The 16424-nt window shown below is 43.7% G+C and overlaps 1 long non-coding RNA gene across 1 annotated transcript in view; it reads left to right on the forward strand.

The window, feature by feature from the left end:
• Positions 1-167: 167 nt before the first annotated feature.
• The window catches only part of LOC121012754 (uncharacterized), a 128663-nt gene continuing 112406 nt past the window's right edge, over positions 168-16424 (forward strand). The window contains exon 1 of the long non-coding RNA XR_005782277.1: positions 168-303. This is a non-coding gene — a long non-coding RNA (uncharacterized LOC121012754). The remainder of the gene's footprint in view (positions 304-16424) is intronic.

Genomic DNA, 16424 nt, shown 5'->3' on the forward strand with positions numbered 1-16424 from the left:
CTCGCGCCGAGGGCCCGAAAGGAGCCCGGAGTCGTTGAAAGGAAGAGTGGGAAGCACGCGCTGTGGTGGCCTGGCAGCAGCTGGGGCGGGGTGTGCTGGCGGGGGCGGCCCGTCCCCGAGCTCTCGAGGCGCGCGGGAGGCGTGCTCCTTGCCCTCGGGCTTCCGAGCGGAGGAACCCGCGGCGGCGTGAAGGAGGCCCCGCGCCGAGGACGCGGGCCTGGACTCCGTCCGCGCAGGGGGCGACCTTCCTCCTCTGGCCGGCTTCCCGTCCCTTCCCTCGGCCCAGCTCACGCACACACCCTGGTAGGTGCTGCGCCGGCTCGTCCTCGTGGCCGCGTCCCCAGTTTCACGGGTCCCGGGCCAGGCCCCGCCTCTCTGCCCAGAAAAGGCAATTCTAGATGTTAAAACTGCGAGAGACCCTAGGGGAGGCCTCCTTGTTCTGCAGAAGCAAAGCTCTTGAAAAGCGAAGTGTCCAAGGATATCTGAATCGGTTTTGTTTATCTTTAGGGTTTTTTTTGTTTTGTTTTTTTTTTAAGTTTTATGTAACGAATTCCATTGTATGTAGGGTAGGGGCCAGTAGGGGCCCAAGTGCAGAAGTCAGCAGAATGGATGCAGCGCCCCAGGCCACGGGTGGCTGTGGCCGGCCTGTTTGGGGAGGACGTGGGCAGAACAGAGGTTCCACCTCGGGTCCTAGTGCTTAGGAAACCAAACGGCAACAGACAAAGGCTGAGCCATCAGCCTTGAGAGATGCAGGCTGGCAACGGACTGCAGATGGGTTTGATAAGCTGCGTTCCACGGAGGCCTCCACGGAAGACCTCCTGAGTGGAAATGAGGTTCTAATAGGAAGCCTTGGGACGGGAAATCTTCCCAGATGATTTCCAGAGGGTGGTCCGCAGCTGGGCTAGTTTGTGTGTCAGGAAATCTTCTGAGCAGCCTCAGTGGCTGGGAAAAGCATCGCTTTTAGGTAACGGGCAAGACTCTGTCAAAGTAAATCATGTATTTAATAATTTTTCCCTCACCAGATAGTCACCCATAGGAAAATGACCTGTGTGACCCCCACGGCAGCGGGGGGCAGCTTCTTTCTTTGCTGTCATTTGGTTCGCATTGACTCAATCCTCTCCCACCCTCCCACCCCCACCTCCTGATGGGAGCACAGCCGCCTTTCAGAGATTTCAGGTTTCAGGGTGTTCTTGCTGCCTCTGGAAAAAGTTCCCTTTTCACTTAAAGCCATTCTGCGTGTGCTGGCCCCAAGACAGAGCCCAGGCATTTTCATCTGACCCCCCAAATACTAGTGAGGTAGTAATGTGTTTTGGACGTTTACTCAAGATTTGGGGGGGGGGGGCTAAGACAGCACGTTAAGACGCCTAAAGATGCGGCCTCGGCTTCCTTCTCTTCTCCCTCAGCCGTCCCCTAAGCAAGGTCATCTCCTGACCTAGAGATCAATGCCAATAGATCTCCATCCGAAGCCCCTTCCCTCAGCATTCCTTCTGTGTGTCCAGCTGCTTCCCTGATCGCTCCATTTGGCTGTTGTAAAAGGCTCCTTGTACTTAGTGTATCTTTGGCAAAACCTGAAATAGTAAAATTATTTCCGGAATGTGCCCAGACCCTTGCAGGCTCTGGCCGCTGTGTGATGTTGCAACCATGGCAACAGTGGAGGGACTTAAATAAGTTGCGACAAAAGGTGAATCCCTTTTCAGTACGTTCTGCCATTTCTTGGTTCCTTCTTGGCTCACTTCGTACACATCTTTTTACTGCCTTTTCCAGGAATACTGCCAAAATATTCTTTGAACGTAGAGAGGGGTTGTTGTCTGTGTGAATAGTGAATACAACTCTGAAGAGTTACTAGTAACATCATGGCCGCTGTTGAATGGTATACCTTCTTAACCTGAAGATGATTTGTGTGCTAAGACATGTTGGCATGGCGGACCCAATGAGGGTTCTGTATCGGTGGTGTCACAGCCCTCTTGGGAGCTTTTCTGGTATAATCTGGAGCCTGTCCCTGTCCGCAGAGGGCAGGGAGAAACCAAAGAAAGAGGCAGGCCGCTCCAGGTTGGTAGGTGACAGTTTTAATAATAGCAAAGGGAACATACATACGAGATTTGTCTTGGGCTGCTGCAAGACGAACGGATACCTGCACCCACCTCCAGATCTTAAAACTCCTAATGAGGCCCTAAGTGGGCTCAGTCACATATACCATGCAGGTGTTTTCAACATCACACCCACATCTCAAGGCTCTGTCCTTGGAGCTGCCTCTGGGAGCAGGAAAGACAAATGGAACCCACATTCCAAGGAAGGGGAGGGAGTGAGGAACCTCGGAGTGCCCTGATCCAGCTCATGGGTCACTTGGTGATCACGTTCCCCAACATACCCACATACCTATAGTTTCCACTAGAAAAAGCATGTAGAGATCACCACTTAATACCGCTTACAATAAGGTCTGTTTAACAGTCTACTTAGAAAGATTAAGGTTGGTCAGTTTTGAATACCACTAGTATTTCTGAGGAAGAATGACATGATAGGGGCGCCTGGGTGGCTCAGTCGGTTAAGCGACTGACTTCGGCTCAGGTCATGAGCTCACAGTTTGTGGGTTCAAGCCCCGTGTCGGGCTCTGTGCTGACAGCTTGGAGCCTGGAGCTTTGGATTCTGTGTCTCCCTCTCTCTGCCCCTCCCCAGCTTGTGCTCTGTGTCTCTCTCTCAAAAATAGGTAAACATTAAAAAAAAAAAAAAAAAGAATGACCTGATACAGCTACCAACAGAGTTACCTTAGGAAATGTAACAGGATGAAAATTTAATTACTGGTGCCCATAAAAAGAGTGATAGATAATATTTTACTAAATAACTTGGTGGTGGAAGGTGGGAAGTGACCATGAAAAAGGAGTTGGTTCTAAAGCATCTGAGTGGCTCAGGAAGTTAAGCATCTGATGCTTGATATGGGCTCAGGTCATGATCTCACAGTTCATGGAATCGAGCCCCGAGTCAGGCTCTGTGCTGACAGTGTGGATTCTCTGTCCCCCCCCCCCCCTCTGCCCCACTCATCTCTCTCTCTCTCTCCAAAATAATTTTTTTTTTTTAAAACAGGAGATGATTCTGCTCTGTGTAAGAGATGATAGCACCTGTATTTTCCACTTACCAAGTTACTTCCTTAGGTTAAAAATGAAAGCGGAGTTGCTATGACAAATTTTTTATATATATATATATGTATATATATATATATATGTATATATATTTTAAGGCATTCAATATGTATTGATATAATTTAATTCCTTATTAAGTGACTGATTAAGGACCATAATGGGTGTTATATTTTATTTTCCCCTGTACTAAATGTTCTAGAAACATCATTCTTTTTATTATAAACAGAAATTTGTGAAAAAGAAAATAAGTTTCTTATGTGATAAATACTCTTTCATAGAGGATATCAGTAGATACTGTGAATTCAGAATGTGTGGCACAGGGAAAGCTTTTGAATGGTGAGCTCAGGCTGAACCACCTACATCTCAGCAGCAGCCGTGCCAAGAACCTGTGTTTGAGTTAGGAACTAAGTTTGGCTGCAGGTAACTCAAACCTGACAAACAGCGGCTTAACCAAATTAGTGGCCTTACGATGGTCAGATTAGGGATGGTTTATGCTTCCAGGGTGCCATTACAGATTGGACTCCTGTCTTTCCACTCATTCACTTGTAGGAGGTACTTGTTGCCTCACAGTGCATCATGGCTGCTGTGACGCCAGCATGAGGCCCACGTAGGAATGAAGCAAGAAATGAAGAGCAGTAAAACACATGTGCCAACTGGGTATGGTCCTCTTTTAAGGGCCTTTCCTGGATGCCCTCTCCCCCAGTCTGCTTTTAGATTGTTTAGCCTAAAGTGTGTCACATGGGCATCTTCCAAGGAAGCTAGGAAATGTGGTAAATGTGATGGGACTGAGTTAATAGGGAAGATGAGGAGAATGATTGTTGGTAGACCAGTGGCAGTCTCTGTCCCGCCCCAGATGTGACCTTGGCCACAACTCCAGATGAGAAAAGTAAATCAAAATTGAAGTCCACAAATGATAAAGAAATTTTTATTACTTACCTATTGCCAAATACCAATTTACTCCAAATGTTCGAGACTTAAAAACAACGAACATTTATAATCTCACAGAACGTGTGGGGGCAGGAATGCAGATGTGCTTTAGCTGGGCCCTCTAGATGAAGGTGCCTCGTGAGGTTACCGTCAAGGTGAGCCTCGTCCAGGGCTGCGTCCCATCTGGAGGCCCAATCGGAGGAGGATGTGTCTCCAGGCTCACTCACGTGCTCGTTGTCTGGATTCAGTTCCTCACGTGCTGTCAGATTCAAGGCCGCGAGTCCTTGCTGGCAGGCGGCTGCAGGCCTCAGCATCTTTCTGGATCATCTTTCCCGCAGAATAGCTCACCACCTGGCAGCTAGCAGTCAGCAGAGCGAGCAAGAGAGAGAACCAGAAAGATGGCCAGATGAAATCTGGAGTCTGTCATTGAACCTCATGACCTCCCACATCCCTTTGGCCGTATTCTGTGGATAATTTACACAAGTGCGTGAATACCTGGAAGCAGGAACCACTTCATGACATGTTAGAATCTGCTGATCACAATTGTGCGTCTCGGGCGAGGACGCGTGGACCCCGTGTCCTTGTAGAGCTCTGAGAAGGTTGCCCAAGAGCAAGGACTGTTTATTCTCCTGCCTCCTAATGCATTTTCTCCTGCCTACTTGAGATAAGCATTCATTTTGGAACCACACATAGCACACACCCCGCTCTTGGGCCTCATAGACTCACCCCGCTTTTTGGGCCTCAATTTACAATAATTACGTTACTTAAACATTTTCTCTGGGTCACCCACCTTCGTAACTTTATATTTGTAAACTTCCACTGTTCTTCCATCCGCATCAGTTTCTTGACGCCTGTGTTAGTCTCCTCGAGCTGCCACACCAAAATACCACAGGCTGGGGGGTTTAAACAACAGAAATTTATCTTCTCACAGCTCTGGAGCCTGGAAGCCCGTGATCCGGATTCCGTCAGGTTTAGTTTCTACTGAAGCTTTTTTCCTTCTGGCTTCTAGATGCCTGTATCCTCAGTGTCCTCACGTGACATCTTCTCTGTGCACAGAGAGATCTCTGGGGTCTCTTACTCTTAGGAGGACGCTAGCCCTGTCAGGTTAAGGCCCCACCCTTGGGAACTTCAACGATCTCCCTGAAAACCTTATCCAGATACAGTCACACCAGGGGCCAGGGTTCCAACATACGAATTTTAGGGAAACCACTCGGTCCATCGCAACTCTATTATATAAATGAATGCTTCTGTAGTTTTTCTCCTTCTAAGAACTACACCTTTACTTGTACCTGTCTTATCTCCTCTTCTGTCAACTACACCTTTGCTTTACATTTTCAGAGCTGTTAACGTTTGCATTCTAAGCATTGCGTGCTTCATTGAGGGCTGAGTGTAGGCATTGAAAGCCAAGGAAAAGTATTTACATTCCTTTTATTCTGTATATTCCTTGCCGAGCTGAGTAGTATTTTCGTATTAACTTTCCTTCTCTACAGCTCTTTGTGTTCAATTTTACTGGCTTCAGGTCAACTAAACTGTGACAGGCTCTGAGGACAAATATATGCTCTTTTTTTTTTTTTAATATTTAGCCTTTAAAACAATTTTTTTTCTAATGTTTATTTTTGACAGAGAGAGAGAGAGAGAGAGACAGAGCATGAGAGGGGGAGGGGCAGAGAGAGAGAGGGAGACACAGAATCGGAAGCAGGCTCCAGGCTCTGAGCTGTCAGCACAGAGCCCGACGCGGGGCTCGAACTCACGGACCGCGAGATCACGACCTGAGCCGAAGTCAGACGCTCAACCGACTGAGCCACCCAGGCGCCCCCAAATATATGCTCTTTATTCTTCTCTCCATCTCTTTCTTTTTATATGCCATCAACTGTTCAATGTCATGCAACTTTTTATTTTCCTTTATATTCAGAAGCATAATTTTTTCAATAGTTTTTGGGTTTTACAGAGGCTTCTAATTGCCTTTCTTTTTTTCTTTCTCCCTTTTTTTAAAAAATATTTTTAATGTTTCTTTATTTTTGAGGCAGAGAGAGACAGAGCATGAACGGGGGAGGGGCAGAGAGAGAGGGAGACACAGAATCCGAAGCAGGCTCCAGGCTCTGAACTGTCAGCACAGAGCCCGATGCAGGGCTCGAACTCACAGACCGTGAGATCGTGACCTGAGCCAAAGTTGGACTCTTAACCAATTGAGCCACCCAGGCGCCCCTCTTTTTTTCTTAATAAAAGAAATACATGCCTTTTTCATGTCTTTAGTGTAATCCTACTTCTCGATTGTAGTATCTACTGTATAAAGTCCTCTCAATTATTTACAAACATTCTAATTCTCCTGCCCCAGTCTGTATGGGAAAGCCAAATCTGTGTGTCCACCAAACTGTTTCATCCTTAGAAAGATGATCTTTTCCAAGCTGCTGCTGCTTTTAGTTAAAAAAAATAAAATTATAATTGTATATACATACCACGGTTGGGATGCTTCTGTATGTTGGCTATTGTAAATAATGCTGCAATACACATAGTGATGCATATATCTTGTTGAATTAGTGTTTTCATTTTCTTTGGATAAACACACAGTAGTGGAATTACTGGATTATATGGTAGTTCTGTTTTTAATTTTTTGAGGAAACGCTATACTGTTTTCTACAGTGGCTGCACCAGTTGGCATTCCCACCAACAGTGCACAAGGTTCCTTTCTCCCTACGTCCCCATCAACACTTGTTATTTTTCGTTTTTTTAATTTTTTTTCTTTTACTCATTCTGACAGATGTAAGGTGATAACTCATTGTGGTGTTGATTTGCATTTTGCTGATGATTAGTGATGTCGAGCATCTTTTAATGTGTCTGTTGACCATCTGTATGTTGTCTTTGGAAATATGTCTGTTCAGGTCCTCTGCCATTTTTAGTAGGATTGTTGGTTTTTTAATATTTATTTATTTAGAGCAAGAGCAGGCTCAGCATGGAGCCTGACATGGGGCTTGATCCTGCAACAGTGAGCTCATGACCTGAGCTGAAATCAAGAGTCAAACGCTTAACCGAGTGAGCCACCCAGGTGCCCCAGATTATTATTGTTTTTTAATGTAGAATTGTGTAAATTCTTTATATATTTTGGATATGAACCCCATATTAGATATTACATGCAAATATTGTCTGCCATTCACTAGGTTGCCTTTTTGTCTTGTTAATGATTTCCAAGCTTTTTATTTTGGTGTAGTCCCAATAGTTTATTTTTGCATCTGTTTCCCTTGCCTTAGAAGGCATAGCTAGAAAAATGTTGCTATGGTTGATGTCAAAGAAATTACCGCTTATATTTTCTTCTAAGAGTTTTATGGATTCAAGTCTCACACTTAGGTGTTTAATCCACTTTGAGTTATTTTTGTGTATGGTATTAGAAAGTGGTCCAGTTTCATTCTTTTGCACGCAGCTGACCAGTTTTCCCAGCACCAATTGTTACGAGCCTGTTCTTTCCCGGTTGTATACTCTTACCTCTTTTGTTGTAGATTAATTGACTGTATAAGCTTGGATTTGTTTCTGGGGGTCTCTTCTGTTCTATTGATCTATGTGTCTGTCTTCCTGTCAGCACCATACTGTTTTGATTACTGTCGCTTTGTAGAATATCTTGAAATCTGGGATTATGATACCTGAAGCTTTGTTCTTCTTAACGATTGTTTTGACTATTCAGGCACCTTTTGTGGTTCCATACACATTTTAGGATTATTCTAGTTTTGTGAAAAATGTTGTTGGCATTTTGATAGGGATTACATTAAATCTGTAGCTTGCTTTGGGTATTACGGACATTTTGACGATATTTGTTCTTCCAGTCCATGAAATATCTTTACGTTTATTTGTGTCTTATTCAATTTCTTTCATCAGTGTCTTATAGTTTTCAGAGGACAGGTCTTTCACTTCCTTGGTTAAATTTATTCCTAGGTATTTTATTCTTTTTGGTGTGATTATAAATGGGATTGTTTCTTAATTCTTAATTTATTCCTTAAGTTCTTAATTCTTAATATCTTTGCTACTTCATTATTAAGGGTATGGAAATGATACAGATTTCTGTATATTAATTTTGTATTCTGCAACTTGACTGAATTCGTTAATCAGTTCTAGTCATGTTTTGGTGCAGTCTTTGAGGTTTTCTCTATATAGTGTCATGTCCTGTAAATGCATGTAGTGATAGTTTTACTTTTCCTTACTGCTTTGGAAGCCTTTTATTTATTTTTCTTGTCTGATTTCTGTGGCTACAACTTCCAGTACTATGTTGAATAAAAGTGGTGAGGGTGGACATCCTTGTCTTAGAGGAAAAGTTTTCAGTTTTTCACCATTGAGTATGATGTTAATTGTGGCTTTTTCCTATATGGCTTTTATGTTGAGATATGTTCCCACTTTGTTGAGAGCTTTTATCATGAATGGATGTTGAATTTTTCAGTGCTTTATCTGCATCTATTTATATGATCAGTTTTTATCCTTCTTTTTAATGTGATGCATCACATTGATTTGCAAATAATGAATCACCTTCACATCCCTGGAATAAATCTTACTTGATCATGGTGAATGATTTTTTGTAATGTACTGTTGAATTCAGTTTGCTAATATAATGTTGAGGATTTTTGCCTCCATGTTCATCAGAGATATTGGCCTGTATCTTTCCTTTTTTGTAGTGTCTTTATCTCATTTTGATATCACTGTAATGCTGTCCTCTTAAAATGAATTTGAAAGTTTTCTTCCTCTTCTATTGTTTGGAAATAGTTTGAGAATAGGTATTAACTCTTCTTTAAATGTTTGGTAGAATTCACCTGTAAAGATATCTGGTCTTGGACTTTTGTTTCTTGGGAGGTTTTGATTACTGATTTAATTTCATTACTGTAATTGATCTGGTCAGATTTTCTATTTCTTCCCGATTCAATTTTGGAAAATTGTATGTTTCTAGGAAATTATCAGTTTCATCTAGGTTGGCCAATTTGCTGACATATAATTTTTCAAATGAAGATTCAAATAAATAGAGTAATAACCCTTTGTAATTCTGTGGTATTGGTTGTTATTTCTATGTCTTTGTTTTTTTAATGTTTACTTATTTATTTTTGAGAGAGAGAGAGAGAGTGCGAGCTTAAGCGTGAGCAGGGGAGGGGCAGAGAGAGAGGGAGAGGGGGAATCCCAAGCAGGCTCCATGTTATCACCACAGAGACCGACCTGGAGCTTGAACTCACGAACTGTGAGATCGTGGCCTGACCCAAAATCAAGAGTCGGATGCTTAACTGACAGCCACCTAGGTACCCCGAGATTTTTCTTTTTTCTTGAGGTAGGCCCATATTACTGTAAAATTTCCTCTTAGAATTGCTTCTGGTGCATCCCAAAGATTTTGAACCATTGTGGGGTTTTGTTTTGTTTTTTTTTTTTAAGTTAATTCAGAGAGAGGGGGCGGGGGGAGGTAAGGGCAGAGAGAGAAGGGAGGGAGAATCCCAAGCAGGCTCTGCACTGTCAGCGCAGAGCCCCATATGGGGCTCAAACTCATGACCTGCAAGATCATGACTCGAGCTGAAACCAAAAACCAAGAGTTGAATGCTTAACCAACGGAGGCACCCAGGCGCCCCTGAAGCATTGTGTTTTCATTTTCATTTGTCTCCATGTATTTTTAAATTTCCTCCTTTTTAAAAGTTTTTAAAGTTTTTATTCAAATTCCTGGTAGTTAACAAAAGTGTAATATTAGTTACAGGTGTCCAATATAGTGATTCAACGCCTCCATACAACACCAGGTGCTCATCACAGGTGCACTCCTTAATCCCCATCGCCTATTCTACCCATCCTCCCCCCGACCCCGTAACCATCAGTCTGTTCTCTGTAGTTAAGAGTCTGATTTCCTCTTTGATTTCTTCACTGACCAACTGGTTGTTTAGCAGGCCTGTTGTTTAGCCTGCGTGTGTTTGTGTTGCTTCCAGTTCTTGTGTTTGATTTCTAGTTTAGTACCATTGTGGTCAGAAAAGGTGTTTGATATGATTTCAGTCCTCTTAAATTTATTGAGACTTGTTTTGCGGTCTAAAATGTGATATATCCTGGAGAATGTTCCATGTGCACTGGAAAAGAATGTATATTCTGCTTTTGGCCGAAATATTCTGTATATATTGGTTAGGTCCATCTGATCTAATGTGTCATTCATAGCCACTAAACAGTCGTTAGCATTCTGTCTGGATGATCTATCTAGTGATGTAAGTGGGCTGTTGAAGTCCCTTACTATGATTATTGTATTACTGTCAACTTCTACCTTTATGTCTGATAATATTTGCTTATGTGTTTAGGTGCTTCTGTGTAGGGTGCGTAGATATTCACAATTGTTCTGTCCTCTTTTTGGATTAATCACTTTATTACCATGGGGTGCCCTTCTTTGTCTCTTGTTACAGTCTTTGTTTTAAAGTCTATTTTGTCAAGTATTGCTGCCCCACTTTATTTTTTGCTTCCATTTGCGTGTTACGTTTTTCCATCCTTTCGCTTTCAGTCTGCATGTGTCTTTAAGTCTGAAGTGAGTCTGTTGTAACTAGGATATAGATGAGTCTTTTTTTTTGTTTGTTTTTTAAAAAATTTTTTTTTCAACCTTTATTTATTTTTGGGACAGAGAGAGTCAGAGCATGAACGGGGGAGGGGCAGAGAGAGAGGGAGACACAGAATCGGAAGCAGGCTCTATAGGTTCTGAGCCATCAGCCCAGAGCCCGACGCGGGGCTCAAACTCACGGACCGTGAGATCGTGACCTGAGCTGAAGTCGGATGCTTAACCGACTGAGCCACCCAGGCGCCCCATTAAATTTAAAGTAGTTATAAAAAGGTATATACTTATTGCCATTTTGTTGTTTTATGATTGTTTTTATACATCTTCTCTGTTCCTTTCTTCTCTTACTCTCATCCTTTGTGGTTTGATGGCTCTCTTTAGTGTTATGTTTGGATTCCTTTCTCTTTTTTGTGTGTATCTATTACAGGTTTTTGATTTGTGGTTACCATGAGGTTCATATATAACATCTTATGTGCATAACAGTCTGTATTAAAGTTGATGGTCACTGAAGTTTGAATACATTCTAAAGCACTCAATTTTTACTTCCTTCTCCATATTTTATGTATATGTCATATTTTACATTTTTTTATGTCGTATACCCCTTGCTTGATTTTTGTAGATAACAACTAATTTTACTACGTTTGTGTTTTAACCTCCATCCTGGCTTTATAAGTGATTAATCTAGTACCTTTACTATATGTTTGCTTTTACCTGTGAAATTTTTCTCTTCCATAGCTTCCTTCTAAGTATGGCCTTTTATTTCCACTTAAAGGATTTCCTTTAACATGTCTTATCTCTCCTATTCAGAATGATAACCTTGCAAGGTAGAGTCGTCTTGGTGTAGGTGTTTTTTCCTTTCAACATTTTGAATATATCATGCCACTCCCCTTTGACCTGCAAAATTTTCGCTGACAAATCAGCTGATGGCCTTATGGGGTTTCCCTTGTATGTAACTGTTTTCTTTTGCTGCTTTAAAAATTCTCTATCATTATTTTTTGCCATTTTTATTGTTAAATGTCTCCGTGTGGATCTCCTTGGTTTTATCTTGTTAGTGGCCCTCACTGCTTCCTGGACCTGAATGTCTGTTTCCTTTCCCGGATTAGGGGATTTTTCAGCTATTATTTCTTGAAATACGTTTTCAGCCTCCTCTCTTTTTTCCTTCTGGGATCCCTAAATTGTGAATCTTAATATGTTTGATGATGTCCCAGATTTCCCTTAACCTATTCTTGTTTTTTATTGTTTTTTCTTTTTGATGTTCAGCTGGGTTGCTTTTCGTTACTCTGTCTTCCAGGTCACTGATACGTTCTGCTGCTGGGATCCTCTAGTCTGCTATGGATTCCCTCTCTAATGTGTTTGTTTTTTTCAGAGATTGAATTCTTCAGCTCTGCCTGGTTCTTTTTAATATTTCTTAAAAATTTCTGTTGAATTTCTCACTGAATTTATCCACTCTTCTTAAGTCTCGTGAATATCTTTACGGCCATTACTTTGAATTCTTTGTCAGGCATGTTGCTTGTCTTTTTTTTTTTTTTTTTTTTTTTTTTGGCTCTTTTACTGTGATTCTGGTTTTGTTTTGTTTTGTTTCCATTCAGGACGTTTTCTACTGTGTTTTCATTTTGTCTAACTCTGTGTTCGTTTCTATGTATTAAGTAGGTCAGCTATAGCTCTCCGTGTTGAAAGTAACGGCCTTGTATAGAAGAGGTCATGTGCTGGGGCGCCTGGGTGGCGCAGTCGGTTAAGCGTCCGACTTCAGCCAGGTCACGATCTCGCGGTCCATGAGTTCGAGCCCCGCGTCAGGCTCTGGGCTGATGGCTCGGAGCCTGGAGCCTGCTTCCGATTCTGTGTCTCCCTCTCTCTCTGCCCCTCCCCCGTTCATGCTCTGTCTCTCTCTGTCCCAAAAATAAATAAAAACAACAACAACAACAACAAAAAAAAAAAACGTTGAAGAGGTCACGTGCTGTCCTATAATGCGATCCTCTTGTCACCAGACCCGGGTGCCCCAGGGTGCCCCCTGGACGGACTGCATGCACCCTCCTGTCATGTCTGGGCTGCAGTTGTCTTTAGCGCAGCCGACTGCAGTGTCCCACTTTTCCTGGTTGGGTGCACCTGGCCGGGTTTGCTTCCTGTGCTGTTGAGGGGCCTGTGTGCAGCCACTGCTGGCTCTTGAGTGGGCTTTAGCCAAGTTCAGTTCTTTGAGTTAACTCACAGCCATGGCTACAGATCCGCCGAAGGGCAAGGCTTGTCCCCGACACAGCCAGCCAAGAGGCCACTGCGGGGACCGCGGGCATGCTGGTGTGTGGTGTTGCTTTCCACCCCTCCCTCCCTCCGCGGGAGCCGCCGGGAGTGGCGCTGGCTCTGGCTGTGGCTTCTGCCGGCTGTGGCAGGGCAGGAGCTGCTTTGGAGCGACACCTCCAGGGTTGGGTGGACTGGATGGGGCGGGTCCACAGGGGAACGTCCGGCGGGCACGTAGTGCTAGCAGGGCAGATGGGGAGTGTAGCGTTGTCTCCCACGCGTGTCCGGCTACCAGGCTGGGTGGAGGGGAAGAGAAATGGCACCTGCCGGTGCTTGTGTTTCTGGAGAAATGTCCTGTAGATCTTTGCCCTTCCAGCACGTGTTCTGAGATTACTCAATAAATCTCTTTCGTGTGTACTCCATGCATTTTAAAACTAGTGCTTCTGTGCTGTGTCTCGGGCTGAGTTATTTAATATCTTGGCTCTTTCAGGATGGGGACTCCATTTCCTGTTGCCCTCTGGCTTTCCCAGAGTTAAGCCCACTGATATTAAAGTACCCAGAGTTAAGCCCTGCCGATTTTAAAAGTTCCCTGAGTTAAGTCTTCTGGTTTTCAAAGCCAGACATTATGGTCTCCAGCCCCGAGTGTGCCTGTGTGGGGTCCGAGCCTCTCATTTTTTCATGCTTGTGATGTCCCTCCCGTTTGTGGGTAGTCTCACTGGGGGGTTCACTTCCCGGCGGTGTCTCTGCCCCTCCTGCCCATTGGGTCTTGGCCTCTTCTGCATGATTAGCTGTGGAAGGTCTGTCCTGACGGTCTTCAGGTGTCTTCAGAGTTAGTCACCGAGGTGTGGCTGTTATTTCGGTACGTACATGGGATGGGGTGAGCTCGGGATCCTCCTATTTTGCCCTATTCCCCAAATTCCTATTACCATTCACAACACTTTTTTGAGATCCATACTATTTTATCCTCCTTTTACAGATCAAGAGACCGAAGTACAGAGTGATGAAGGTAACTGGCCTGGGTCACGTGGTGGTGCCACTCTAGCCGTCAGTCACTCCTTAATGACCTCTGTTTCCTCTCTGGATGCTTCCAGCAGCATGTCTTTGGTGTATGAGGTTGTGTATACAGCTGTCTCTTCTTTTTCATCTTGGTCGCCATCAACAGGTTCTTTTCAGCAAAGACTGTGCCTTTCTTCAGCCTTGTAAGTAATCTTCAAATGCTTTTCACGGATTCCCCGTCTTCCCTGTCCTGTCCCTTCCTTTTTGTACTCACTCTTAGTTCGGTGTTGAACATTCTCGATTGATTCTCTACATTGCCTATCTCTTCTTTCATAACCTCTTCTTTTTTCTCTATATCGTAGGATATTGACCAAACTCTATCTTCCAGACCCCCGTTTGTATTTACTGTATCTTACAATATTATTTTTAATTGTCAGGAACTCTTCCGCATTTTTTACTTTGTCCTTTTCATACCATTCTTTCTTTGTTTTATGGATGTATTCTCAAAAATGTCCGAATGTATAATTGTAATTTTTTTTTTGTTAAAACGTGTTTTAGTTTACAAATTATTGGTGTAATTTTAGAAGTGATTTGAAAACACTTTGCCTTTCTATTCTGTGCTGTTGATTTTCCAAAATACTGATTAAAAGTGGCAGGATGTCTCTGAAGAGAATTGCCTGTGAAATACCGTGACGGGCCATTTTGGAGCAGTACGGTGAAGTGTTTGAAACAAAGACATTGCAGCCGGAGTGCCTAGCTTGGAATTCTCACGTCATCATTTATAACTTGAGTGACATTGGGAAAATTACTGAACTTCTTTGTTTCGCTTTCTTCATTTGTAAAATGGGGATATTAACACCCCCTGCTTTGTAGCACTGTTGTGGTGATGAAATATGATCGTATGTGTAGGGTGCTCAGGGCCTGGGACAGAGTAGGACCTATATTAAGCGTTGCTCCTGCCACTCCTGTGGTAGTAACTATAATCATGGTGATAGTGAGGGTGAGGATGAAGAGATGGGACACTGCTTGTGAGACCTTAGAGTCAGCAAAGTGAATCAAATTGCTTTGCAAAGTAAGATATGAAGACTTTTTAGTTTGTGTGGCATCCTGAGAAGTAGAGTTAAAAGGCTAGAAAAACAGGAAGGCCGGGTGGGAGATGAGAAGTGAGGACAGAAACTGGGCTGAAATTGCAGTAAGGAAGCAGGAGTCCAAGAAGGGGCTAACTGGAAGCTGACTTTGGCAGAAGAAGCCAGAAAACTCACAATGATAAAAGTACATACCATTCTGAGTCTCTTGTTTTGCTGGTCCAGTATGAGCTGGGAGGGTTAACCCCAGCAGACCTGGAATTGACCTGAACTGTTGTACTGAGGACCATACAGGGCACTAACCCCTGGTCAAGCTACGGAATGTGCTGTAGGGAGTGATAGTGTTTCTTTGTAACCGTGGGTCCGATGAGTTTGTACCAGCTTGTCAGCGTTGTTTACTGATAAAGATAAGAATCATGCTCTGCACCTTGTCTCGGTGAGACCCGCTTGTCCCCAGGGCACCTTGCTATTTGGACTGGTTCTATATCCAATCAAGAGCATGCCTAGAGGGCATAAGAAACAGCTCGGGGCACCTGGGTGGCTCAGTCCGTTAAGCATCCAACTTTGGCTCAGGTGGTGATCTCGAGGCCCGTGAGTTCGAGCCCCGCGTCGGGCTCTGCACTGACAGCTCAGAGCCTGGAGCCTGTTTCGGAATCTGCGTCTCCCTCTCTCTCTCTGACCCTCCCCCGCTCATGCTGTCTCTCTCTGTCTCAAAAATAAATAAACATTAAAAAAAAAAAAAGAAACAGCTAAGGTTATATTTTGGACTCTGGTTTTGAGATTTTCCGGGCACAAGTCAGTAAATTCCTATCCGAGACAGAGAAAGGGTCTGCACTGGCCCTCACAGAGGGAGATTCTGGGAGCTGGTGTTGCTTTGGGGCCACCTCTGACTGTGATGTATTGCCTTACTTCAGTGCTATTGCTAAAGTATATCCTTTTCCTGCAATAAACTGTAAATGACAAAGCTCTGTCACGTTGAGTCCTGTCTCTTTAGCAGTCCAACTTAGGATGACCACTCCATCCCTGTTCACCCAGGGCTGTCCTGATTTTAGCACTGGAAGTCCAACATCCCAGGAGAACCATCAGTCCCAGGCAAACGGGCGTAGTTGGTCATCCCAACATTTGTGCAAGTAGATTTCCCCTTCTTCCTTACCCACTCCCACCCCACATTTCAAATATTCAGTTAAAAAAAAATTCCATTAGTTGTTTTGTGTTCGAGACATTTAAGCAAATCAAAGAAAAAAGACTGTGCTCCAAGTTTAAGTTGAAGAAAGGTAGAGAGAAGGCAGCAGCTTCAAGGGGACGAAAAAGAAATCAAGGATTCTACTTGAGGTGAGAAATGGGAGAGGAGAGGAGTAGTAGAAACAAGATCTGAGGATCCTTGGATGGATTGAAGAAGGATGCCGTATTTTCCCTAGTAGTCTGACTGTGGGTTCTATCTAGTTTTATTCGAACACCAGAGGAAGGAAGGATTTGAGCAGCTGGAGGAGGTGAGCGCACCCAGAACTGCAGCCTTGAGCGGCG

The sequence above is a fragment of the Herpailurus yagouaroundi genome, unplaced genomic scaffold, assembly GCF_014898765.1.
Source record: "Herpailurus yagouaroundi ecotype Mexico unplaced genomic scaffold, PumYag 197, whole genome shotgun sequence".
Classification (NCBI taxonomy): Eukaryota; Metazoa; Chordata; class Mammalia; order Carnivora; family Felidae; genus Herpailurus; species Herpailurus yagouaroundi.